Genomic DNA, 27,419 nt, shown 5'->3' with positions numbered 1-27,419 from the left:
CTCAAAAATAATTTAAGCAGCAATTCAAATATTTACCGGAGTCTTTCTAACAATATCAAAGGGACCCAATTTGCATAAAATGTCTTAGATTCCTGCTTCCCTGTTTTTTTCCCTTTCAAACTTCCTCAAACTCTGGAGGAGACCCACTGTACTGTACCTCTTTCTCTAAGCTTCCCCCAAAAGTCCTCCGCATCCTGTTCATTCCCATCCCCCACCTTTATGAATTCATTATCTCCTCCTTTTCCTAGTTTTATTCCTTTCTGGTAAAAAAAAAATCTCTGTGGCTTATTTAGCTTCTCCAATTCTGCAACACTTTCTCCATGATATTCTCATCATTAACACAAATTTCTAGGATCCAAGAAGCCAGGGCAGTTGTAAATAGACCTGTACTTATAATCTGTTGTCCCTGCTACATGAAATATTTGCATCTGAACTATAGGAACAATATAAGCCCCCTGGAAAATACATTTTTTAAAACAGTGTGAAAAACACTGTATTATTAGCTTCTCAGCCTTTCATCTTACTTTTTTTTTTTTTTTTCTTTTTAGAGCTGCACCTGCAGCACGTGGATGGTCCTAGGCCAAGGGTCCAATTGGAGTTGCAGTTGCTGGTCTATGCTACAGCTCATGGCAACACCAGATCTTTAATCCCCTGAGTGAGGCCAGAGATCAAACCCACATCCTCATGGATACTATTCGGGTTCTTAACCCACTGAGCCACAACGGGAACTCCCTTCTGGCTCATCTTTTCTGCTCCCTGCCCCAGTCTTAGAATCAGCCATTTCTCCAAGGAGTCCAGCTCCCTTTTATGAATGAATGGGACTAGAAAGCAAGAGGTCCTCCGATGGCCTTGAGCAGAGGAAGAATGTATTTCTTCTCTTTTCTCTTTTTTTGAGGGCTCACGCTGCCTACCTTGCTTAAAATCACCCGTTGATGGGGAGCCACGGGGAGGCAAAGGGACAAAGCGGAAGACCAGCTGGGCGGCTCTTGGAATCACCCAGGCCAGGAACGATGGAGGCCTGGGCAGGGTGGTGGCAGTAGGTGTGGTACATGGATGAAAAAAGGAGCTGCGGATTCCTCCAAGGTGCCCGGTCTGCACCACTGGCAGGTAGGGTCAGACTTGACCAAGGTGGGAAGGCTGTGGAGGAGCAGGTTGGGTAGAGAGGATCAGGCACTGATTGGAGACATATAGTTAGTGATGGTCAGAGAAGTGCTGAGGTCAGGCCCACAAATGCCCCCCTCAGAACTGTATTACCAAGAGCTGAGTAAAGATAAATGGGGGGGGGGGAGTGTCTCTCCCATGCCACTGGGTGGCTCTGTGCTAGGGCTGCGGAGATGTGGATGGTTGGGAGATGTGGGTTGGCATAGGCTTGGGGCCTGCATGTCTAGAATGCCATGAGCCATTAATGGGGAAGAGGAGTTACGGCTTCTTCAAGTCTCAACTCTCATTCATGTCCTTGGCAGCCCTGCACACCACTTAGGAGACAGGGCAAAAAGAGCTGGTCCCTGGCTTGCTGCCCAGCATCCTGATAACATGAAGATGCTGTAGCTACCACACACCATGTTTTATATCTTCCTATAAAGCCCCCCTGAATGTAACATGAGATCAAAACCTATCATGTCTTGTGAGTCTGGGGCCAACTTGAACCTATAATCATAGTAGTACTGCCACATAATCCAATATAATATTTTAATTTCCCTCTATCTGACTCCTGTTGCCCCATAATTGGGAAGGGAAGAAGGAAGCGTTCATTATTGCCTCCCTGAATTGCCAACATCCTAGTGGGAGTTTCCTTCACGTAGTAATATATGCAAATCAGTCTTTATAGTAACTCAGAGGGCAAGCAGCTAATGGCAGACATGGCAATCCAACCCTGTCGGATCAACTGGCTTTACACGGCTCTTGGATTGATGAAAATTCTCTAGGGCAGCTCCTGTAATGGAGAATGGATGGTTCCCTATACAGCTTCCCATCACAGAGCTGGTCTTCTGTGGTGTCTGGCCACTGAAACGCTGAACAAAGTGGACCTACTCTAGGTCTGAAAGACTGTGTTCTCCTGAGGGACGGGGCAGTCACTGGTCTCAGGAGTTGCTTTCCATTTTCATGACATGCAGCCCAGAGGAATCAGAGAAAAACCAAGGCCGAGAGTAGTCCTTGCTGAGATTCTGATGGGCATACCGGTCCGTCTTCACATAGAGCTGCTGGGATTGATCCCGATATTCCTCCTCGAGTGGTGGCAAGAGGAAGAGAAGTGAGAACAGAGTTTAAAAGTGATGCTGATGGCATCGCGTGATGATTTTTCTAAGAGGGCACTTTTGGAGGAAAGTTGTAAAAATTATTCTCGAGATCAAAGATCTTATGAGTGCTTCTCTGAAAATGATGCCGACGTGCTAGCTGTTTGAGAGGTGTGGATCTAGGTTCCCTTCCTTCCCCCCTGCTTATCAGCTCCTTCTGGCTTTTATGTTTAATTGGGTCTGGGACATGCAAGTCTTCCCTCTTCATCTGTGTTCATCTGACAGATCTGGCCACTTGGCACATTAATGGCTTTGCCACCTACCGACAGCACAAGCGTTGAGGTTAAGTCCCAGCAGAGCTTCTCTCCTCTGCTTCAGCTGAACTTGGTCTTGAAATGTTTTGAGATCTACAGCAATAAAAGCACAGAGGGAGTTCCCATTGTGGCTCAGCGGAAACGAATGTGACTAGCATCCATGAGGACGCAGGTTTGACCCCTGGCTTTGATCAGTGGGTTAAGGATCCAGCGTTGCCGTGAGCTGTGGTGTAGGTCGCAGACGTGGCTCGGATCTGGTGTTGCTGTGGCTGTGGTGTAGGCCAGCAGCTACAGCTCCGATTTGACCCCTAGCCTGGGAACCTCCATAGGCTTCAGGTGCGGCCCTAAAGAGACAAAAAATAATAGTAATAAAAGCACAGGGAAATAATTTAATTACTCAGTGGTGCTAGCGCTTTACTCTTGTATATCAGAGAAAATTGTCTTTTGGAAGGTCACATGTATATCTCATTGTCACTGCAGTCACACCCAGCTCACCAAACCTCTCTCTGGTCTAAGAGATGCTCTCAGAGCAAAAGGACTTCTTGGGCCATTTCATTTACTAGATTTAAGTAACTACAGTTCACCATTCCTTTAATATGCAACTTTAGGACTCTGCAAGTAATAATGTTTTTGCTAAATTGCCCAAAGACACATACCTGGAAATAAGAACCCACCTGAAATCTGTGACTACGCATATGTTCAAAGGACACAGACAACCTAACAAAGTTTAGATAGAGACAACTCAGAAGGCTTTACACCTTCTCTCTACTGTCTAAAAAATGCAACATCAATAGTTCTGCCCCTTTTATTGTGCATAAGGAAACCTCTTCCCTTATGCATAATTCACTGCCTTTCACTTCCATTCTCTGCAGGTTCTTACACATCGAAGGACCCCCAGGTCAGCCTCCCTGGTGGCAGACCCCAGAGAGCAGCCCCATTGTGTTAACCCATTGGAATGACTACTGCAGCATTACACAAAGGTAAGGAAGCCAACGACTGGATCTCAGGTTCCTCCCTAAAATTACTGCCTGCCATTCACCTCAGCCCGGTGTCTCAGGCAGAATGAGCTGGTTTAATGGGCCTGGAAAATGAAGCAAGGTTTCCTCTTTTCGGGTCATTCAGATGTGTACATTTCACAACATGCTCAGGGCACTGCTGCTCCAAGCAAGTAGGGATGGAGAAAACAAAGCTGCAAAGAATGAACAAAGGTGAAAGGAGTAGCTTTCTGTTCCCATACAACTTTTATTTTATTTTACTTTATTTTATTTTATTTTTGCTTTTTAGGGTCACACCTTCAACATATAGAAGTTCCCAGGCTAGGGGTTGAATTGGAGCTGCAGGTGCCAGCCTACACCAACAGCTATAGCAACGCCAGATCTAAGCCGCGTCTGTGACTTACACCGCAGCTCAAGGCAATGCCAGATCTTTAACCCACTGAGCAAAGCCAGGGATTGAACCCACATCATCATGGATCCTAGTCGGGTTCGTTAACCACTGAGCCACAATGGGAACTCCTATTTTATTTTATTTTTTTAGGGCTGCACCCAAGGCATGTGGAAGTTCCAGGGCTAGAGGCTGAATTGGAGCTGTAGCTGCCAGCCTACACCACAGTCACAGCAATGCCAGATCCAGAGCTGTGTCTGCAGCCTACACCACAGCTCATGGCAATGCTGGATCCTTAACCCACTGATCAGGGCCAGGGATCGAACCCACATCCTCATGGACATTGGCTGGATTTATAACCTGCTGAACCACAATGGGAACTCCTGTTCCCATTAAGTTAGAAATAGATGGGGAAAGGGATAAACACAGAAAAAAATATTTTACTGCAGAAATAAATGAAAACTTTAGGTATTTAGACAATGAAAGAAACAAAGAGTATTGCCACAAAGGCCACCTCTGCATACAAATAACTCTACCAAATGTCACAAATGCCAAATGCTGTTCTAAGCATTGGAGTGGCTTTCATCTCAAATTACTGTTAATTGCCCAAGTATTTCCAAGACTTTCCACAAGAAAAAAGATACAATGCTCTTCTAAATCCTAGTAGAATGTTAGGTCAGGAAACAAGATGTGTTACCTATCTGAACAGTAGATGCTGAGAAGTTATCATTTTTCCTCCAGAGATTTTGAAGTCATCTGATGAATCAAAGATAATAATAATGATAACGATAATAATAATAAAGCCCCTGACCTCTGAAAAGAGTTATGACAAAGTCAGAAGCTGCTCTTACTTTCCTGTTAGGGATCTGCTTCAGAAATCTACATATGCGCAACAGGGGACATGTGCCTGCAGCTACTGAGTTGCACACATTGCCTGGGTCTGTATGCAGTGGGGACTCTAAGGCAGCCAGCCTGCAGCCTACGTGCAGAACTAGCATCATCCACTAGAGGCCAGAATGGGACTGTCCTGTTCAGTGTTGCTGAGGCCCATTCAGATTCTGGGGGAATACAGATTTGGGAAGGACGGAAGCACAAGAACGGCAGGGAGTGACATCACATCCATCAGTGACCTGCCAGCACAATGCATTTCTGAATCCTCTCACATTAGCATCAGAAAAATTTTAACCAGTGAAAAGAAAGTTGTGTTTAAAAAAGAAAGATGTTCTATTCCTTGCAATCAAAATAATCCTAATAATCCTGACACGGGCAACTCATTACTCCTTCAATAAAATCTAAGCATTTTACCTCTGTGACTGCACTCATGCTACTTCCATTACCTTGTATTTCTTTTTAAAAATACATTCTTTTTATCACATTATCCTCCATCGTGCTCCATCTTAATGACTAGATATAGTTCCCAGTGTTTTCTTGGTTTTTTTTTTGGGGGGGGGCGTATTTCTTTTCTTACCTGTTAAACTACTATCTATCCTTTAAAGCTTCCTTTCTTACCACCTGTGAAATAAGGCCTCTCCTGGTACCAATGGTACAATAACTTCTCCTTTTGCTCCCCTAATACTGTCCATGCTTCTCTTATAACTCCATACTCTGGAGTACCTGTCTCTTCTTCCCTCCTGTGTCCACTACAGCAGCCTGCACAGTATCACACACATTGCAGAAACATAATTGATTTTTACCACATTGTATAAACCAGAATGTTAACTAATTTCTCAGAAGACGGCCAATGATAATGCTTAGCTATTTAAAGGGTTAGTAGGTGACAAAATGGTCAAACCTTGGCTTCACATCTCCATGTGTATGAGACGAACACAAACACGCAGTACTAGACGTTTCCCAGTATCCCCCACAGATGGTCATTCCAGATGTCATTTTGGGGGTAGCAGAACATAACTTCCCTGGAAGTATAAAATACAAAGTTACAAATGTCTTCTTTAACATAGATTTTATAGATGTCATTTTGCAGATGTATCTTCAGCTGTTATCTCAAAATAACTTGGGAATGTTACATTTTACTATTGTTTATAACAAATCATGCAACCCAATTCCAAAAACAAGGAAAGAGAATGAACTCAAATAAGAATTTTTTTTTTTGCATAGAGATCTAGTAAAGTGTTTTAAATTCCTAATCTGAGAGTATTCCATGAAATAAAAATGCTTTAATCATTCTCTGTCTACTCAAATGGAGAGGCAGATTCTATTTTCTAATGCTTGGTTGTTAAAATGTATCTTAGATGAAAGGCATAAAATGCTTATTCCCATACAAGCTACTACACAGAAAAATGAATAGAATCATCATGCTCATGAAAAAAAGCAGGCACCTGAGAGAGACAGCTATTCAACCAAAAGAATGCTATAGCATTTACCGTCCAAATTAACTATTTTCTAAAATAACTTTTAATTAGCTAATGGCCTTTGTTCTGCCACAAAGAAACCTCACGTTTGCATAGTATTTCGCATCACATATGACAACCCTACTATCCAGTGTGACGGCATTAGGAGGTGGGGCCTTGAGAGGGAATTAGAATTCGATGAGCTCATGAGGGTAGGGCCCGCATGAATGGGATTAGCGCCCTCATAAAAAGTCACAAGAGAACCTGCTTCCCCTCTGTGCTGCCATATGAGGCTACAGCAAGAAGACAGTCATCTAGGAACCAGGGAGCGGGACCTCACTAGACCCTGGATCTGCTGGTTTCTAGAACCATGAAGAATACATATTAGTTATTTAAGCCATCTGGTGGATGGTATTTTTGCTAGAGCAGCTCAAAGGGACTGAGACAATGCCCATTTTATATTCATCAAAAATGAAACTGAGAGGTAATATGTGAAGAAGCGGCTTGTATCTCATCCCCAAGAGCCACGTGACATGTTACACAAGGGCCAACAAATTTGCTACTCATGAGACTTTTGCCCCCAGATTTGGTTTCATACCATAATTGTCTTGAGGTGTACAGAAGCTGGTCTCTTTCGGAGATGCCTCTTGCATGTAGCCTCATCCTTGGGGATGGGTGCTGCCCTCACTTTCCACAGCTGCACGGCTCTCATGCCCATCTCTCCACTTCCCGGTCTCCCTGGCCAGGCTGGCACCTCTAGACTTGCCTCTCCCTTCTGGAGGTGTGATTACCAACTCTGACTTGGACCCTGGAAAAGAAAAGAGGAGTTCCCCTCTTCTGAAGAGAGACCCCAATCTTGTTCAGCACAAGTAGATAGGAGAAATACATCTCCAGTACACTGGCCCCTGGCTCTGATTTACATTGTGGCTCATCACTCCAGGAGAGGCTGCCACCAACAGCCTGGCATGGGAAGGATCCCTGAAACTGGTTTTGGAAATCTCTCTGGAAATGGGGTGACTTGAAGGTGTTATCTTTTCCTTCTACTCATGCGTTGTGTGCCCGAGGACCCTCAGGGTGTCTGTACCGATCTGTCCATCCCAGGTGGTGGCAGTTGGTTAAATCAAGAGCTGCAGTGCATACCACAGGACTCTGCAGTGGGTCCATGGAACACAGTGGTGTCTGAATGTATGTGAAACACAGCGTTCTCCAAGGGGCCCTCTGACACACTCAATGGAGGAGCCACACAACTTTGGGGACATATCAGGTCAAACGGCTTCTAAGTCATCAGAGACTGGCTGCTTTTAGGAGAACTCTCCACACTTCCGTTGAGCCAGGCTCTGGCATTCTCCCTGTGATATAGCCTATCCACAGCATTTCATGATGGCATGTTCTCATTCATTTTTATGCTGCATATCAGTTTGAGGGGACACTAGAGTGAACCCCACATTGTCTGATTCCACTCTCCTCTCACTGGGGCTGTCAGAGGAGAGCATACTTTGACTCTCAAGCAGTATCTGGACGGGGGTCTTCCCCTCAGGAGCTGCCAGCTTTGAATTCTGCTGTGACACCCTTGGGTGGGTCCCCACAGCTCCCCTGCTCTCTGATGTCAGCCTCCAGGGGTGACAGGGAAACACCTTCCGGGGGTTGGGGGAAACACCACAGAGCACTGTGGTTTTTGAACCAGCATACCGTCTCTTGCGAGAGACAAGGCAATTCCCGAAAACCTTCTATACATCTTGCCTGGAACATCCCTTCTCAGTGTCCCTTTACTTTTCCCAGGCTCCTCTGAGTTGTCTGTCTGTCAAGGGGGTCCAGAAGTAAAGATTGCCAGGTGGGCTCTGCCCAGTTTCCTTTAAAACATTACTTTCTTCACAAGGACGCCTGAGTTGCAGCTGAGCTCCCAGCCTCTCAAGAAACACCTCATCCTTGCTGGGGGTCTGAACAGGACCGGTTCCTGCTCCATTGTACCCCCACTGAGCGGAATTTTCCAGCTGCCAACTGTAAGGAGGACCCCTGGCAGCGAGAGCCTCCCCCCTCATTCCCAACTGTGGTTTCTTGCCACTTGCAGGAGTGACTGCTGGGGAAACCTTCCTTCAGGAAGGAACTGGGAAATTCAGAAAACAAGCCTGTTTCTGAGAAGTTATTCTGGAGGCTTGAAGAGCAGCTGTGCATGTCTGCGTAAGTACAGGACTGGTTTTCTCTGAGCAGGGGTGGGGAATCAGAGGACCAGATGGGTGCTTCTCTTACTTTCTAGAGCTTTTCTTTCTTTTTTCTTTTTTTTTTTTTGCTGGGGGGGGGGAGGGGTTCAGGGCCACACCCACAGCATATGGAAGTTTCCAGGCTAGGGGGTCGCATCAGAGCTACAGCTGCCAGCCTACACCACAGCCACAACAACGCCAGATCTGAGCCATGTATGCAAACTACAGCACAGCTCACTGCAATGCTGGATCCTTAACCCACTGAGTAGGGCCAGGGATCAAACCTTCATCCTCTTGGATACTAGTTGGATTCATTTCCACTGTGCCACAACGGGAGCTCCACTTCCTAGAGCTTTGGAATCTTGACAGAGGTTAGACCCAGGGAGTCTCAGAGTAGGTATGGGACTCTGTGACCCATGCTCTTCTGAAGGGCTGCACAACAACTTCTGGGCTCAGTTTAGAACATGTTGCAACTTCTGTGTCTTGGGGAAAAGGCATCAGCCAACAGCTGGAGGTCCAGTTCTGTGCGTGGCTCTTTCTCCTGGGCTCCTCCTGGGCCCTCTGGTCCCAACACTGCTCTGCTTCTCCGGGAGCCTCTCTGGACTCTTCCTGGAGCAGAGGTTTCCTTCCAATTGCTACAGGACTTGGGGACATCTAAGGGAGTCTCAATCTAAACCTGTGATTTTCTTGAGGGATTCACTGTGGTGTCTTTGGAAGTTGTTGACAGCTGCTAGCTGCCACTTCTGGAAGCCCCACCCTTGATGATCCTAATACTTTCATAGTAAGCCACACACTTGGCTTGTAGGTCCTTTAGGGCACGGGTCCAAGGAGTGTCTGCCTCATTCTGTGGAAAATGTCCAGTCAGTGTGGGGGGTAAGGGATCCATCTGCAAATAAAAAGGCAGAGACATTTAAAAAATGATTCTTTTATTTACAATGTGGCCCTACTATATTCACTAACATCCTACAATTCACCTAACATTTTTTTTTCTTTCTTTTTTTGGCTACCAAACAGTATATGGAGTTCCCGGGCTAGGGATCTGAGCCACAGTTGCAACCTACATCACAGCTATGGCAATGCCAGATCATTTAACCCACTGTGTTGGGCTGGGGATGGAACCTGCACCCTGGTGTTGCAGAGGCACTGCTTATTCTGTTGCACCACAGCAGGAACTCCATCAGCTAACATTTTAAAAAGAACTTGGCAGTTTTGTAACTACAAGAGCAAGGAAACGAATGTATTATAAAAGAAACTAAGACAAATTTCACCCTTAGTGTTGTTTCATTACATTCAGTCATGCTGTAGGTCTTGGCTTACTGAATAAGAAAGGTTAATTTTGTCTCTTGCAGGGGATAAATGCCAATCAAATGAATATAAAAATAGAAGAATTGGAGTTCCCGTCATGGCGCAGTGGTTAACGAATCCGACTAGGAACCATGAGGTTGCGGGTTCGGTCCCTGCCCTTGCTCAGTGGGTTAAGGATCCGGCGTTGCCGTGAGCTGTGGTGTAGGTTGCAGACGCGGCTCGGATCCTGCGTTGCTGTGGCTCTGGCGTAGGCCGGTGGCTACAGCTCCAATTCAACCCCTAGCCTGGGAACCTCCATATGCCGCGGGAGCGGCCCAAGAAATAGCAACAACAACAACAACAACAACAACAAAAGACAAAAAGACAAAAAAAAAAAAAGTAGAAGAATTTAAAATAAAGGTAGCCTGTTTTATTTCAAGATTTTTATACTGTTTAATTTTTTAAGCAAAGTATATGTTATATTGATTTTTATCAATGGCATAGGAATTTAAAAATAAAAGGAAAAATGTGTAAAAGGACAGGGAAAGAGGAAGAGGGCAAAACAGGAAAAGAAAATTTATTTAAACCCACTCAGCCATCTCATACCAATTTATGCTTCTATGTAACCTGTCAACCCTGACCAGGCCAGGAAGAAAGGATGGCAAAGATGGACCGAAAGGCTCCAAACCAAGTAAAGAAAGGGGAGGCAGAGATGAGAAGGAGAAGGAGAAGAAGGAGAAGAAGAAAAAGCCAAAAAGTGACTTCAGGGCCACTTTTCAATAAAATATGCTATTCACTTAAACTAGACCCCTAAAAAACCCACACTTAAAAAATTAGATCATTAGAGCCCTTTATTACATAAATTTTGCATAATAAAACTTCTTCTTCCTCCTCCCTTCTCTGCCTAATTCACTCGACTCCCTTAAGGAACCTACAGTAATTTGAAAATTACTGATCATTTTATTTACAGTCATAGCTACAGCAATCACAGAAGAAAAAGAAATAAAAGGAATCCAAGTTGGAAAAGAAGATAAAACTGTCACTGTTTGCAGAAGACATGGTACTGTACATAGAAAATCCTAAAGATGCTATTAGAAAACCACTAGAGCTCATTAATGAATTTGGTAAAGTTGCAGCATAGAAAATTAATATAAAGAAATCTGCTGCATTTCTATACACTAACAACAAAATATTCGAAAGAGAAATTAAGGAAACAATCCCACTACTGCATCAAAGAGAATGAAGTATCTAGGAATAAGCCTCCCTAAGGAGGCAAAAGACCTACATTCTGAAAACTATAAGACACTGATGAAAGACATTGAAGATGACACAGACAGATGGAAAGATATACCATGATCTTTGACTGGAAGGATCAATATTGTTAAAATAACCATACCATCTAAGGCAAGCTACAGATTCAATGCAATCCCTATCATATAACCAATGACATTTTTCACAGAACTGGAACAAAAAATTTTTTTTAATTTGTATGGAAACACAAAAGACTTCAAATAACCAAAACAGTCCTGAGAAAGCAAAATGGAGCTGGAGGAATCAGGCTCCCTGATTTCAGACCATGCTGTACAGCTACAGTCATCAGTACTGGCACAAAAACAGACACATTGATCAATGGCAAAGATTAAAAGGCCAGAAATAAACCCATGCACTTATGGTCAATTAATCTACAGCAAAAGAGGCGAGACTATACAATGGAGAAAAGACAGGACCTTTAATAAATGGTGCTTGGAAAAGTGGACAGCTACATGAAAAGGATAAAATTAGAGCATTCTTTAATGCCCTACACAAAAATAAACTCGAAATGGATTAAAGATCCAAATGTAGGACCAGAGACTATAAAATTCTTAAAGGAAAATATAGGCAGGACACTCTTCGACATAAATAGCAGCAATATTTTTTTGCACTGTCTCCTAGAGTAATGGAAACAAAAGCAAAAATAAACAAATGGTATCTAGCTAAAAGCTTTTGCACAGCAAAGGAAACCACCAACAAAACAAAAATATAGAATGGAAGAAAATATTTGCAAACAAAATGACCAATAAGGGATTAATTTTTAAAATATATGAATAGTTCATAATGCTCAATATCAAAAAAGCAAATAACCCAATCAATAATGAGCAGAAGACTTAAAACAGTTATTTCTCCAAAGAAGACAAATGGCCAAGAGACACATGAAAAGATGCTCAATAAAGCTAATTATTAGAGAACAGCAAAGCAAGACTACAAAGTGGTATCACCTCACACGGGTCAGAATGACCATCATCAAAGATTCTGCAAAGAATAAATGCTGGAGAGGGTGTGGAGAAAAGAGCGCCCTCCTACACTGTTGGTGGGAATGTAAATTGGTACAGCCACTATGGCAAACAGTATGGAGGCTCCTTCAAACTAAATATAGAGCTACCATATGATCCTACAATCCTACACCTGGGCATCTATCCAGAGAACACTCTAACTGCAAAAGACACATGCACCCCAATATTCATAGCAGCACTATCTACAGTAGCTAAGACATGGAAGCAACTTTAATGTCCATTGACAGGTGAATGGATAAATTATCCATAAAAAAGAATGAGATAATGCCATTTGCAGCAACATGGATGGACCTAGAGATTGTATTAAGTGAAGTAAGGCAGACAAAGACAAATACGTGATATCATTTATATGTGGAATCTAAAAAAAAAGATACAAATGAACTTATTTATAAAACAGAAACAGACTCAGACATAGAAACAAACTTATGGCAAAGGGGAAAGGGAGAGGGATAAAATAGGAGTACTATACATAAAATAAAAAATGAGGACCCACTAATAGCACAAGAACTATCTTCAATACCTTATAATGGAAAAGAATACATAACTATCATCTATCTACATATCTATCCTTCCAACTATAACTCACTTTGCCATACATTGAAACAATTGTAAATTAATACTCCAATTTTTAAAAAAATTTCAAATACAAGCACGTCTTATACTAATAATTTAGATAGTTACAGCCTATATGTGTGGCTACTTCAATATGTTTCTCTCCTTTGATTTTTGCAGTAATCCTGAGAGAGTTTCAGATGTGGTACGTGAGGTTCCAAGGATGTAAGCGATTTGTCCAGACTGACAATTATACTGGCTCAGCCCAGATCAGAAGTCAGATCTTCTGGTCCCAAACCCCAGCTCTTTCACCACTTCATCATGAACCCTAAGCACTGAAATGTGACTTCCAGTCCCACCCAAAGTGCTCACTGGTTAAGAATTATCTGCTCTTCGGGGCTGTACAGCCCTTCTCTCAGAACCAGGATATTTTAAAGGGGCTCTTAATGTTAAAAAAACAAAAAAACAAACACTGCTTTTAATTTATTATTATTACCACCAAGGACTATGTGAAATAGACATCTCTGAACTTATATCTCTGTCTCCAGGGGAGACATGACTCTGAATTGAGGAGAGAGTATCTGCCCTAAATTTCTTTTTTCTTTTCTTTCCTTTTTTTTTTTTTTTGTGTGTGTGCTTTCTAGGGTGACACTAGTGGCATACAGAAGTCAAATCGGCAGCCACAGCAGCGCCAGATCTGGCTACATTCGCCACCTACACTGCACCTTGAAGAAACGCCAGATCCTTAAGCCACCGAGCGAGGCCAGGGATCGAACCTGCAACCTCTTGGATATGAGTCAGGTTTTTCACCCCTGAGCCACGATGGGAACTCCCCACATTTCACTTGATTTTTTTTCAAGACCCTATTTGGCCTTGTCAGAGCAGTCTCAGTTCCAAAAGGGGTGCTTAACAACACATTTGGTATCCATGCTCTTGTCTAGAACCAAGGTTCCTAGTTCAGCTGACTTTTACTGAGGCACTTCATCACTTGGAATTTAGTGCAGAGGAGACATAAGCAAATACTGAGGTATGGCTAGTTTCCTGAACATGCCAGGTGATTTGACTTCGGTCCCATGTCAGAAATATATTGCACTTGGCTCTTGTTTTTTTTTCCACCAAAAAATCTAAGCACATCAAGTACTCATAATTTTGTATTAGTGTTTCTGATTTCTTGGATGTGTTAGGTTGTGTAAGCCAGAGTGTACAACTTCCTAAACCCCCTTTCAACAGGAAATACCTCTGATGCTAAGCAACAGGGATTTCTCCTTACTTCTCTACCAGTCCCCATCCAGGAAACCGCCCCAGTTTCTCAAACCACTTTTATGTAGGTCACTCAGGTTCTATTCCAGGTCCCTCCCATTACTGAAACCCGGTCCATTTACAGGACCCTTTGAGAGAAAAGGAGTATTAACAAACATTCTTCCTATTAGCTGAGCTAATACTGCACTATGAGGCGTGTGATCAGAGGATTTCAGGATGCTGGGGGAATTCCTTATGCGAGCTTATGTGAGAATTGCCACTGGAGGGGTTCATTAACAGATTTCTGGAGAGATGGCACCTCAGTGGAGACTGGAAGGCTGTACCAAGTTAGCTCAGCCAAGAGAAGGGCGGAGAGAATGTCTCAGGCAGAAGGAAAAGCATGTATGGAGGTTTCTAGAAAAGAGAATTTAGCCAGAAAAACCTTGGTCCAGGCAGAGAGCGACAGACCCCTGGAGATGGGGTGAGTCGTTACGGCTGATAATAGCAGAATCTCTATTGAGCTTATGTGAGAATTGCCTAAATAGTAAGCAAAGGACCATGCAACTCATAAAATAAATATGTATTTACATAAAAGCAACCTCTGAACTCAGAGAAGTATTTTGATGTTGAGTTTTCATTCTTTTTTTTTTTTTTGATTTTTACGGTCATACTTTCAGCATATGGAGGTTCCCAGGCTAGGGGTCGAATTGGAGCTACAGCTGCCAGCCTCCACCACAGCCACAGCAATGCCAGATCTGAGCCATGCCTGTGACCTACACCACAGCTCATGGCAATGCTGGATCTCTTGCCCACTGAGCAAGGCCAGGGAGTGAACCTGAGTCCTCATGGATGATAGTCAGGTTCATTCCCACTGAGCCACATGGGAACTCCAGTTAATTCTCATACCAAAAGTATAATGACTCTTAGGTTGTTTTCTAAGAAGACTTTTCAAGCTGAAGGCAGGATCTTATGTTCAGAAAGTCATGTTCTATTGACTTAGTCCTGTTCCTAGACTGAACCTCTACCCTCCCCTTCTCTGATCCCTGTTTTGTGCCCTCAGGTTGCATTTGATTCTATGCCCAATAGAAAATCAATCTCATAAAAGGGAACCCTCCTGCACTGTTGGTGGGAATGTAAGCTGGTATAGCCACTATGGAGAACAGTTTGGAGATACCTTAGAAATCTATACATAGAACTGCCATATGACCCTGCAATCCCACTCCTGGGCATCTATCTGGACAAATCTCTACTTAAAAGAGACACATGCACCCGCATGTTCATTGCAGCACTATTCACAATAGCCAGGACATGGAAACAACCCAAATGTCCATCGACAGATGATTGGATTCTGAAGAGGTGGTATATATACACAATGGAATACTACTCAGCCATAAAAAAGAATGACATAATGCCATTTGCAGCAACATGGATGGAACTAGAGAATCTCATCCTGAGTGAAATGAGCTAGAAAGACAAAGACAAATACCATATGATATCACTTATAACTGGAATCTAACATCCAGCACAAATGAACATCTCCTCAGAAAAGAAAATCATGGACTTGGAGAAGAGACTTGTGGCTGCCTGATGGGAGGGGGAGGGAGTGGGAGGGATCGGGAGCTTGGGCTTATCAGACACAACTTAGAATAGATTTACAAGGAGATCCTGCTGAATAGCATTGAGAACTTTGTCTAGATACTCATGTTGCAACAGAACAAAGGGTGGGGGAAAAAATGTAATTGTAATGTATACATGTAAGGATAACCTGAACCCCTTGCTGTACAGTGGGAAAATAAAAAAATTATAAAAAAAAAAGAAAATCAATCTCATAAATCAAATGCATTCCTAGGTGTTACTAAATGACAATAAATTATAAAACTATACAAACAATGCTGATGTTAATAATAAATGGATACTTCCTCTTAAACTCTCAAAGTATCTATGCACTTTAATAAAATAGTTTCTGAAGACACCCTATCTGTTCTGGAAGTAACATATTTTTGCAGCATGGAATTTTCTAGGGGAAAGGAACCCATACAATCAGAGAAGGAAAGGAAACCTCCATGCTGTTTTCTGTCATGGCTGTACCAATTACACTCCTACCAAAAAGGCTCAAGGATTTCCTCCCTTTCCTTCACATCCTCACCACCCTATCTTTTTTTTTTTTTTTTCCCCACTAATAGCCATCCTAAACAGTGTGAGGTAACATCTCAATGTGTCTTGATTTACCCCCTATGTTTCATAATGTTGAGCGCATTTTTATATACCTGTTGGCCATTGTACATATTCTTTGGAGAAATTTCTACTCAGAACCTTTATCCATTTTTAATCTGGTTATTTAAGGTATTTTTTTTTTGGCTATTTGGAAATTAATCCCTTATCAGAAACATCATCTGCAAATATTTTCTCCTATTCCATATGTTGCTTTTTCATTTTGTTAATTGTTTCCACTCAAAAAAATAAAAACGGAACTACCATATGTTCCAGCAATCCCACTTCTGGGTATACATCCAAAGAAAATGAAATCAGCATCTCAAAAAGATATCTGCACTCCCACATTCACTGCAGGATTGCTCACAACAGCCAAGTTATAGAAACAACCTAAGTGTCAACAGATGAATGAAAAAGAAGATGTGAAATATATATAAAGGAAATCGTGCCATTTGCAACAACATGGATAAACCTGAGGGTATGATATCAAGTGACAAGCCAGACACAGAAAGAAATACGGGATGATGTCACTTCTATGTGGAATCTAAAGAAAGCTGAATTCACAAAAACAGAAAGTAAAATGGTGTTTGTTGGAGCCTGGGAGGTGGGAAGACGTTGGGCAAAGTGCACAAACTTCCAATTAAAAGATGACTAAGTTCCGGGGATCTGATGTACAGCATTAGATTTTAACAATGACTATAGCTGATAACACTGTTGTAACTTGAAATTTGCTAAGAAGGCAGATCTTAAGTATTCATACCATACACAAAACAAATGATAACCAGTGTAAAGTGGGGAAAAGATCATTATAAATAACAAATATTTTCCAGCCCAGTGCCTTTCACTCTGCACTCTACAGAGCTCTAGGGCTGCAAGGAGGATCAGAGAAAGCACAGGGCATGGGGCTTGAGAGAGGCCCAGGGGGTGGCAAGAGTAGAAACACTTTATGTACTTCAATTAGAACAGTTCCACTGCTTCTTAAATGGCGAGACCGCCTTAAAGGATAAAGGTCCTGGGAGTTCCTGTTGTGGCGCAGTAGAAAATAATCCAACTATCTTTGAGGATGTGGGCTGGATCCCTGGCCTTGCTCGGTGGGTTGAGGATCCGGCGTGAGCTCTGGTGTAGGTTGCAGACATGTCTCAGATCTGGTGTTGCTGTGGCTGTGGCGTAGGTGGGCAGATGCAGCTCTGATTTGACCCCTGGCCTGGGAACTTCCATATGCCTTGGTGTGGCCCTAAAAACAAAAGAAAAAAAAAAAAAGAATAAAGTTTCCCTTATTGATAAAAATGTTGGAAATCCACTACACGACATTCTTATTTTGCAGATGAGAAGACGGACGCAGGCAATGGGAAAGTAACTTGTTCAAGGTCAGCTGGATTGAGATCAGCAGGGCCAAGGTCTGCAGCACCACAGTGGTGGGTGTTGGGAACTGGCAGGATTCCTCAGCATACAGTACTCCTGTCATCCCTGTTGGTGACATCAGCCACCTCTGACCATTCCAGCTTACCATGATCATTTCTGCCAACTACATCACATACTGGCTGTACCACTGCTCGGAAACTAAGCATGTACTGCTTCTTGGCTGAACACTTGTATCAGTCATTTGAATTATTATTACTTGAGTCATCTAATTTTTTTTATCACAATATTTATTTTGAAGCAAGCAACTCAAACTAACAGGATAGTAACAATAAGTATGATAAAAAGAGGGTGGCCAACCATCCCCAGTTTCCTGGGGCTGAGGTGTTGCCCAAACACACAGCTGTTAATGCTAAAGCTGGGACTGTCCCAGACACACCAGGTTGGTTGTTACCGGAAGTTTAAAGAACATTTTTCCAATGACAGTAAGTTGCCAACTTGATACTCCATCACTCTGGAATACTTAAGGATAGATTTTCTTCAAGAACATTCTCCTTCACAACTTATAACATCATCATCTAAATCAGGAAAGTAACATTGATATGCTGTGGCTATTTTATCCTCAGACACCATTCCACATTCAGCAATTGCCCCAAAAATGGCCTTTCTCACAAAAGAATTCAGTTCTGATCACATGTAGCATTTAGTTGTCATGTCTCTTTGGCCTCCTTCAACCTGAAACAGTTCCTCAGTCTTTCCTTGATTTCAACGATTTTTCATTTCTTTATTTTATGGCTGAGCCCGCTGCATATAGGAGTTTCCAGGCCAGGGATTGAATCTGAGCTGCAGGTGTGACCTACACTGTAGCAGCAGCAGCAATGCCAGATCCTTTAACCCACTGTGCCAGGCTGGGGCTTGAACCCTCACCTCTGCAGTGACCCAAGCTGTTGCAGTCGGATTCTTAACCCACTGTGCCATAGCAGGAATTCCTCAATGATGTTTTAAGGTAGCCATAGCTAGTCTCTCTAATTAAGGTTTGAGTGCCTCTAGAGCACAATGCTGTGCTTGTGACAATATGCTCTAGGGCGTCAAGGACATTTTATTCTTATAGAAGATGCTCTATAAATAATTGATCAGCCAACACAAAGTCAACCAGCAGGTAAAGAAGTCATGATTCTATTGGGATCTTGAGCTGGTTGTGTAGTGGGAGGGGGCTGTGCTCTCCCAGATTAAAGGGAAGGAGACGTGCAGCACCGCCAGCATCTGTATATGCATGCGTAGTTCTGTAGTGATGAAGCACGACCTATTACTTGAGCGCAGGTGTAACTATAGTTGTCTGCCTAAAATTTATAGCATGCCTGATAAGGGGGACAAAGAAACTTAGGTGTAACGGAAAAAATAAGTGGGGTATATAAGGCAGTGCCCCACTGCGTTTGGGGCTCAGCCTCTGGATACCAATCTGCTGAGCCAGTGCCAGCATGAATAAACGCTTCTTCCTGGTAAAAGGCCTTGGTGTCTCATTTCTCTGTACTTAAGCCCCACTTACACTTGTTCTCAGCAAAAACTAAAACTCTCAAATCGCCTGGTGTTCACACTCTAGCAAAGCTTAAGAAAGGAAAGACTCTCTTAGTTCCCCACTCTTTTGAAGTCAAGAACATTTCTTTCTGGGCTGGCCCAATAGCTGTAGTGGCACTGAACTAACTTATCAAGGAAGTTGTGGACATTAGTCAGAAGGGCATTTATAGTCTCAGCTTTCTACCTATTTCTAATTACACTGCCCATTGCCTTGAACTGATCTTACTTTGGCTGTGATGCAGATTAGGGTGTCATTAGGGCCACAATGGGGTAAAGATGACCTGACTCTTGTCTAGGCCAATGGTGCCTGTCACTTATTAGAGAAGGACACTCCGATCCAGAAAGTAGACCGCAGCTATGCCCACAGGCAGTAAGTGGCCAAGTTTCAGGGAAGCCTGTGGCTTTGGGATGCCCAGTGCTCTTCCTACAGCTTTGTAACTATAAACAAAGACAGCAAGACCACCATCAGGTCTTCTATGCCAATGACCTCAGAAATCCTGAAACCAAAAATGTAAATTAAAAAACCTCCCATGATATATATAGAGAGAAAAAGAAAAATATTAAAATATATACATATGTGTGTATTCAGGTAATAGGGAAGAACAAATCTGACTCCATATTAAATTTGTTTCTTTTAAACTTTACATTCTATTGCTTTTGTCTCCAGTTAAGAATGTTGCCTATAGCCTGAAATAGACAGGATAGCCTATTCTCTATGCTTCCACCTTTAACAGTGTAACATTTTCCCATTCCTATAGAGAGGAAAAATTTCAGAACAGAGAAAAACATGTGTCTGGTTGGAGGTTTACAAGACCATCTTGACCTGACCTATGCAGACAGCTTCAAGAACAACAACAACAACAACAACAAAAGGAGTTTCCACTGTAGCTCAGCAGAAACAAATCTGACTAGCCTCCATGAGGATGCAGGTGCAATCCCTGGCTTTGCTCAGCGGGTTAAGGATTTGGCATTGTGGTGAGCTGTGGTGTAGGTCAGTGGCTACAATTCTGATTTGACCCCTAGCCGGGGAACCTCCATATGCTTCCGGTGCAGTCCAAAAAAGACCAAAAAAAAAAAAAAAAAAAAAGAACAAAAGATTCCTTCACCAGGAAGTTTGCAACAGCCAACACATAACCCCTCCCTCACTTTGCCTTTAAAAACCCATTGCTGAAAGCCTTAGGGGAGTTTGGGGGGCATGAGCCACTCATCTCCTTGCACAGCCTTGCAATAAACCTTTCCCTGCTCCAAACTCCGTTTGGACACTTGGGTATTGTCTACCTTCAACGTGTGCTGGGCACTCCAACTTGCTTTCCACTACATACACAATGTATACATACCATGCTTAGCTCAAACTGTGTTTTAGATTCCAATTTGACAGGTGATTACTTCAAACACAAAGAGACTGACCTGCCTATGGAAAAGAATACAGCTGAAGTTAAATAGAAAAAGAAAAAAGCTGGTTTCAAATTACAGTTTGCAATTCCTAAGAGCATGGTGAAGAACTGGTGGTATCAGTATGTAAACTGATGTTTGCTTGATAAGTCTGTATACTTCATTCCTTGTTGAATATCAAGATTTTTTTTTTTTACCTCAGTGCTTCATTGTTTCAATATTGTTTCTTGCAACCCCCTGAAATCCTCCAAGAATTATGCCTTGGCTCCTCACCTCCTCAGACTGCAGTTTGTACTTTCAGGCCTAACAAGATGCTGGTTTTCTCCAGGGCAGCCACCAGGATGGCTTAACTGACAGTCATCCCAAAAGAACCTGGAGGAGCAGACACTGAGGCAAACATGAGGCAAATACTCGGGGGAAGGTGAATAAAACAACAAAACAAAAAAAACAAACAAAAACTTGAGACACTGAAAGGGGCTGGGGGAGGGGGACAAAGAAAAATGGCAACCAAATGAGAGCAAAGAAAACAAAAGTGTTAACAAAGGAAGGGCTGGGAAAACTAGGAGAATGTATCAGTCAGTTACCCAGCCTGGAAACAGAGGTTGCCTTTTTTCCAAAACCAAACCATATGTCCTCTGATAAATGATTGGAACCCCAAAGAGATTCTTCTAGAAAGATAAACCTCAAAGAGATTCTATTAGGAAGATACACACACAACACAGGCTTTAAAAAATACATATTTCACAGCAAACTTTGTCCCCCCAAATCCAACAGACTCCACTGCTCTTTCTGATGCTTATTCAATACCATCTTAAACAACAACAACAACAACTGCGATTCCGTCTCAGGTAAGCCTATGATGGAAGGAGCTGATAGGCACTAATCTAGTTTTCACGATTTGTGTTGTTGTTGTTGTTGTTTTTTTTTAGTGTGTCTTTCTGCCATTTCTTGGGCTGCTCCCGTGGCATATGGAGGTTCCCAGGCTAGGGGTCAAATTGAAGCTGTAACTGCCGGCCTACAACAGAGTCACAGCAACGCGGGACCTGAGCCAGGTCTGCAACCTACACCACAGTTCACGGCAATGCCGGATCCTTAACCCACTGAGCAAGGCAAGGGATCGAACCTGCAACCTCATGGTTCCTAGTCGGATTCGCTAACCACTGCGCCATGACGGGAACTCCACGACCTGTGTTTTAATGTGGAAGCTTCAGGATTTCTTAAGCCAGGACCCAAGCCAAAGTATCATCCTGGACCGGGGGAGCTTTCTCCCAGCCTCCATACTCTGCTATTATTCACATGCTTCCTCTCTCCTCTCGTGCACACGCTTGTTGTCTGGCCAAAGAATAATGTACCTATAATCACATTTTTCACTTTTCATTCTTTTACTTAGAAAAAAAAATTCTACCTTCCCCGCAGACCCCTACAACATCATGATCCAAGAAGCCCTGGCACGCATGGTATGTGGGAAAGATGCAGATTTGGGACGCAAACAATGTTGAGTGTAAATCTCAGCTCCAGCACAAGCAATCTTAAGCTGTTTCCTCATGCACAACAAGAGGGAAAAGAAGTCAAACTTCCGTATCTCACGCTGTGGGAATAAATGGGGGATAAAGTATCTTAGGTGCCTGCCCCAGAAAAGGTAATTATAACCTTGTTATATTTCCTTCTTTTAACTTATAGGATAAATGCAAAAACTCTGAAGCACCCATTCTCTTTGCTCTTCATTCATTCATCGAACTTTCCTGGGAGCAAACATTCCTGTGTGGCAGATACAGAACTCATGAAGTGGATGTGGTTATCTCTGACCTCAAGCAACTACAGTGGGAGGGGGTGAGAGGCAGAGGTCAAACAGCTGTTAAACGAGCTATTTGATTTGCTTAAATTATTGAGAGGTGAGGCTTGAATAAAAGCTCTATAAGGGCAAAAGAAAACGAAGCTAAATTCAGGGTACTGAGTAGGAGGTTGGAAGTCAGATTCCATGTGGTTTAACTCTGCACACCACCCCTGGGCAGTTTCTGGAGTACTCTTTGCTCCTCCTTCCTCTTCTTTAAAGTTGAGATCGTAATAGCTCCCCATTGGGTTACAGTGAAAAGTGTAGGAAATAGCCCTCCCAAGTGTTTCCCATTTCTCCTCAGCATTTACTCCACGCATCAACAGGATTCCTGAGTTGCCTAGATTTCCACTTAGCCTCTGGCCATCCCAAACAGCCAAACCACCCCAACGAAGCACCCTGACTCAGAATCATCCAGCATCCTCCTGGATGACCAAAAAGAAAAGCTGACGGGCTTGCTGGGGTAGGGGTTGTCTAGCTGACCATGCTACCCATCTATGGCACCTTCTGAGAGTATACCCAGGCCCAAGGGTTGACAACCAGAAAATCCCGCCCTTCCAGAAGGTGTGGCCCTCTCCTGAGGGAAGTTAATGAGAATGGGGGGGTGGGGTCACCGACTAGAGTTAGGAGGACTTGGGAATGCAAAACTCAGGCCAGGTGGGGCTTCTTCTGAAGTAGTCTTTACATTCCCACCCAAGCCCGCTTAGAACCTGACCTCCTCTACCTGGTTCATCCGAGACTGCGGCCCTTGCAAAGAAGGGCAGGGCTGAACAGTAAAGTGAGGAACAGGAAGCCTAAGGTCTGGGAATCACCTCACTGTGGCCCGTTCTAGACAAATGCATAAGCCACACATCCGAGAAGCCTCGTGCAACAGGGAAGGCTATACAAAGGTAAATGGCTAACGAAAGTAGAAACCTAGGATTCTTTCAACGGGGGTGGGGGTGGGGGAGCGGGGGCGGGGGGCGGGCAGTCTGTCCCAAGCACTTGAACCTGCAGGTGAGATGTTAAATAAAAATACTAGAAAGACATATCGCACATTCCTCTCCCCGCCCCGCCCCCCGCCAAAACAAAATCCTTACAGCTTATTTTAAATAATAGGCACAATAAATATTCACATCAATAAGCATAATAATAGTAACAGCGATAATAATAAAAGTTACTTTTTAGCTTTACTGTCTTGGACCAGAATCCCCTTTCTTGGTCTGGCGGTGGACACTGGGGCTCAGAGAAAAGGAATCTTACACTCAGCTAAGGAAGCCTCAAGGTGGTGGGGGAGCGGTCGCCATGGAAACCACGGTGCCGGGGGCGGGCCCGCGGCGTGTGGGTGGGGTCTGGCAGCGGCGGCTGGGTAGACGCCAAAGCAGCTTCTCGGGGGCTTAGAGAGCACACGTGGAAAGGCCTCGACCTTTGGGTTCCTATGGCTCGAAAGCGCTTGGCTGCTGCCCGGGACCCGAGAATGAAAACAGAAAATTGCTTCCCAGTCCAGAATCTCCAAATCCCCCAAGACCAATCAGATTCACTTGGTTAGAAATCCAGACTTCAGTTTCCCACTCCTGGCCCACTAAGTCGAAGTCTCTGCGGTGAGGACCCAGAATCTCCATTTAACCAGGTACTTAATAGGGCGGGGAGGTTGGGAGGCACCGGGTTCGCATAGTCTATTTTCTCATCGTCTCTCTCACCCCGAAATAGTAAAAGAATCGGTACCACAGTTTCCTCCCCAGCAGCTCTCAAAGAGGGAAAGTCCTGCTATCTGGAAACGCAGAGCCGGTTCAGTTTCTTGAACTAAAGTCGATTGGAATCATTGCTGTTCTTTGTCGGTTTCCCACTTGGGGGCAGCCTTGTCCTTTGCTCCTGTTCATTTGGCAAAGCTGGTGTCTATTCCAGTTAATTCTGCCTTCAGTCTCATTAATATAAGCTTGGGTGCAGAGAAGCGTCTCTAGGAGGAATGGGACAGTAGCTGAGCCTAGGGGTCTAAATGTAATACTTTAGCTGCAATTCCTGGTTCACACTTAGGATTCAAAAGAAAAAATCCATGCTTTTAAAGAATTAAAAAAAAAAAAATTTTTTTAAGGGCCGCACTCACGGCATATGGAACGTCCCACGTTAGGGGTACAATGGAAGCTGCAGCTGCCAGCCCACTCTGCAGCCACAGTAACTCAGGATCAGAGCTGCGTCTTCGACCTACACAATAGCTCAGGGCAACACAAGATCCCCAACCCACTGAATGAGGCCAGGGATCAAATCATCTTCATGGACACTAGTTAGATTTGTTTTTGCTGCACTACAATGGAAACTCCTAAGAATCTATGTTCTGGAGTTCCCGTCGTGGCGCAGTGGTTAACGAATCCGACTAGGAACCATGAGGTTGCGGGTTCGATCCCTGGCCTTGCTCAGTGGGTTAACGATCCGGCGTTGCCGTGAGCTGTGGTGTAGGTTGCAGACGCGGCTTGGATCCCGCGTTGCTGTGGCTCTGGCGTAGGCCGGTGGCTACAGCTCCGATTTGACCCCTAGCCTGGGAACCTCCATATGCCGCGGGAGCGGCCCAGGAAATGGCAACAACAACAACAACAAAGACAAAAAAAAAAAAAAAAAAAAAAAAAAAAATCTATGTTCTGATTAAGAATAATGCATGTGCGGTAGACAGGAAATTTCCCAGCCTTCTGAACCTTATCCTTTGACAGTTGGATGGGAACTCAGGATGGATTCAAACAGCCCTAACCTTTCCTGGGCATGAGAGTTAGGCCTGGACTCTGGACCCATGAGCCTCATCTGTCCACTTTTAGGAGGCAGCATGGTGGTGAAATCACTTCAGCACTAATGGGGCTTCTCAGTATAGTCCTCCCTGATGGTAAAAATGAGACCTGCAAAATTTGCACTGCCTTCCTTAGAGGTCCAGGGAGGCTCAGCTTAATAGAATGGGATAACCTATGGGTCTCTAGAACCTTATACATTTACAGGGCTTTCTTATGATAACCTGTTTATAGGTCTGACTTCTGTGTTTTTGCATGCATGGCATATAATATCACATCCAAGCTCAAACAGGTTGGAAGTAATAGAGCTGAATGTTTACCTAGGGCTGAAACCCAACAGCATCCGGCAGGGCCTTCCCAGAGAAATACCCCTCTATGTCCCCACATCTTGTTTCTAGAGAAGCTTTAGCCTCTTAGGCCTTCCCTAAGTTCCAAAGAGCAAACTTAATCAGAGATATGAGAAAGTGCAAAAACAAAACAGTCAAGCAAGACAAATGAATAATAGTAATCAAAGTCAAGGACCTTTAGTTCCTCTTCAAGAGCTGCAGGGAATATCCTGTGCCATGTCCTTAAGCTGTTTTGCCGATACTTAAAAAACCCCCACCAGGTGGAAGAAGTTAACTGCAAGCCGACCACAGCATGTATACCCCGGACTGGTTGGAACCAGAAGGTTAATGATTGAGATTCCTGAAACCTCGCCCTGTTACCTCCCCACCGACCAATCAGAGAACTGGGCATGAGCTGATGCCACGCCCTGTGACCCTCTCCCTCGCACTGGTTTAAAAAACCCTTCTGGGAAAGCCATTAGGGCGTTCGGGCCTTTTGAGCATGTGCTGGCTCTTCTTATTGTTTGGCCCCATGTCGGGTCCCTTGCAGTAAACACTGTACATTGTGTATTCTTCACCACAACCTTGTATCAGTGGATGGGGAGTAGGTTCATGTAAGGTAAGTGGACCCAAGTTTGGTAACAGAGCCAGATCCTCCTTAGCTCAAGGTAAAACCCAGGTGCAGCACCAGCAGAGGGTGGGGAGAACAGCCGGTTTCATTTTCATGGTCATTTGAGTAATTAGTGTTGCAAAGTGGGAGCAGAGGGCAATCATCTTTCAAAGATTAGCAGAAGAAAGCCCCAGAGTTGGCTTTTGAATGTAAGCAGGAGGTAATCCTTCTTCAAAAGATACATGGTTAGGAAAAATTAGGAGGTTCATTGAAATAGGGTAAAGTAGTGACTTGATTGACAGAAGTTGCAGAGTCAGGTTTGATTTTGAATTTCCTGTTTTCCTTCAGTGGGAGAAAGTAATGCTATTAGTCAGGCTTGGCAACAGAAGGAGAGCTATACTTTCTTTTTCTTTGTAATTTTTTTTTTTACTAAGTCTTTAAAAATATTTTTTAAAATTTTGTTGTGGTGGGAATAAATTAGTGTTAGATGAAGTACCTCTGGGATATTTATGTGGACCCAAAGCAGGTGTTTTGGGGCTGGATTCTGGATTATACTAATTTGGGTTATAGGTGCTACTTAAAATCATTAGCATAGATAGGCTCAGCTGCTGTAGAGCAAATATTTTGCAGCAGAGGACAGACATGTCAGGGTATCAGAGAAGAAAGAGATTTTGAAGATGACAGAGATGGTCCTTTGAACTTTTTCTGAATTTTCTCTTTCTGCTTTACACAGACACAAAACAGTAGTTATTTTATCTACAAAACAGAGAATGGAGATGGCAGAAGCACAGAGGGATTTCTTTGTGCTAAGACTCAATTTCCCAAAAGCATTACGATTTTTCAGAAGCCTGAGAAACTTCTCTCTCTCCAGTTTCAGGTCTCCATCAAAGAATCTGAATCATTTGAGTGAATGAATCAAAAGTAAAAGTCTGTGCATTGAGCCTACTCTTAAATGTTCGTAAGTTTAATCCTATACTCCTGCAGGGCGCATGTGGAAGGCCTTTTAAGCACAACAAAGATGCTTTCTGCAGCTCAGGAAGCTGTGAGGTCAGATGGAGTGGATTTCCTGCTGGAAGGCTCCTCCTCCTCTTGACTGGCACATCAGAGCATTTTTAGTCTGCAGAGCTGGGTCAGAGTTAAACAGACTCAAAGCACAAATATCCTGAAAGAGACAGAGTTCCCTGCCAGTCTGTGTCACTGTGCGTAATCGAGGAAGAAGTACAAGTGAAATGTGAGCATCAAGCAGGAGAAGCTGAGCTTGGGCGCACACACTCAGCTGCTGAAAGAAAAGAGCCTGGGGCCCGCTGCTTCTATATGTGGTCACGATGATTAACTAGCCAGGTATCAGAAAACATCTGACAGCTCTTAGGCTTGAATAAGTGTTTGATCACAGTCAGTATCCACTTTTCCCGAAAGCAGATTCTCAAAGTCATTTGTATGTCTGTTGTTTGAACCTGGAAATGCTTTCATTCTCAGAACAGGT

General features: G+C 43.6%; 2 long non-coding RNA genes across 6 annotated transcripts in view; one reads left to right on the top strand and one right to left on the bottom strand.

The window, feature by feature from the left end:
- Window positions 1-257: 257 nt before the first annotated feature.
- Window positions 258-25,650, bottom strand: LOC110255672 (uncharacterized). 2 transcript variants are annotated; one of them, XR_014817751.1, is made up of 7 exons: window positions 25,321-25,565; window positions 23,955-24,101; window positions 9,272-9,363; window positions 6,878-7,087; window positions 5,724-5,844; window positions 2,558-2,641; window positions 258-1,137 (listed from the first exon to the last, which is right to left on the bottom strand). It is a non-coding gene; the product is annotated as an uncharacterized LOC110255672 (long non-coding RNA). The 2 variants fall into 2 exon arrangements; XR_014817750.1 differs by lacking the exon at window positions 23,955-24,101 and having other exon boundaries at window positions 879-2,225; window positions 25,523-25,650.
- LOC110255670 (uncharacterized) overlaps window positions 23,579-27,419 on the top strand; it is an 88,073-nt gene continuing 84,232 nt past the window's right edge. For all 4 annotated transcript variants that reach the window (XR_002336310.2, XR_014817748.1, XR_014817747.1 and 1 more), the window contains exon 1: window positions 23,579-23,859. This is a non-coding gene — a long non-coding RNA (uncharacterized LOC110255670). The remainder of the gene's footprint in view (window positions 23,860-27,419) is intronic.

This window comes from Sus scrofa, chromosome 10 (genome assembly GCF_054392235.1).
Source record: "Sus scrofa isolate SSC_HxYL_T2T_F1_AM1 chromosome 10, Sscrofa_HxYL_maternal_Yorkshire_Landrace_v2.0, whole genome shotgun sequence".
NCBI lineage: Eukaryota > Metazoa > Chordata > Mammalia > Artiodactyla > Suidae > Sus > Sus scrofa.
The sequence above is the reverse complement of the archived record's forward strand: the minus strand, read 5'-3'. Positions and strand labels throughout refer to the sequence as shown.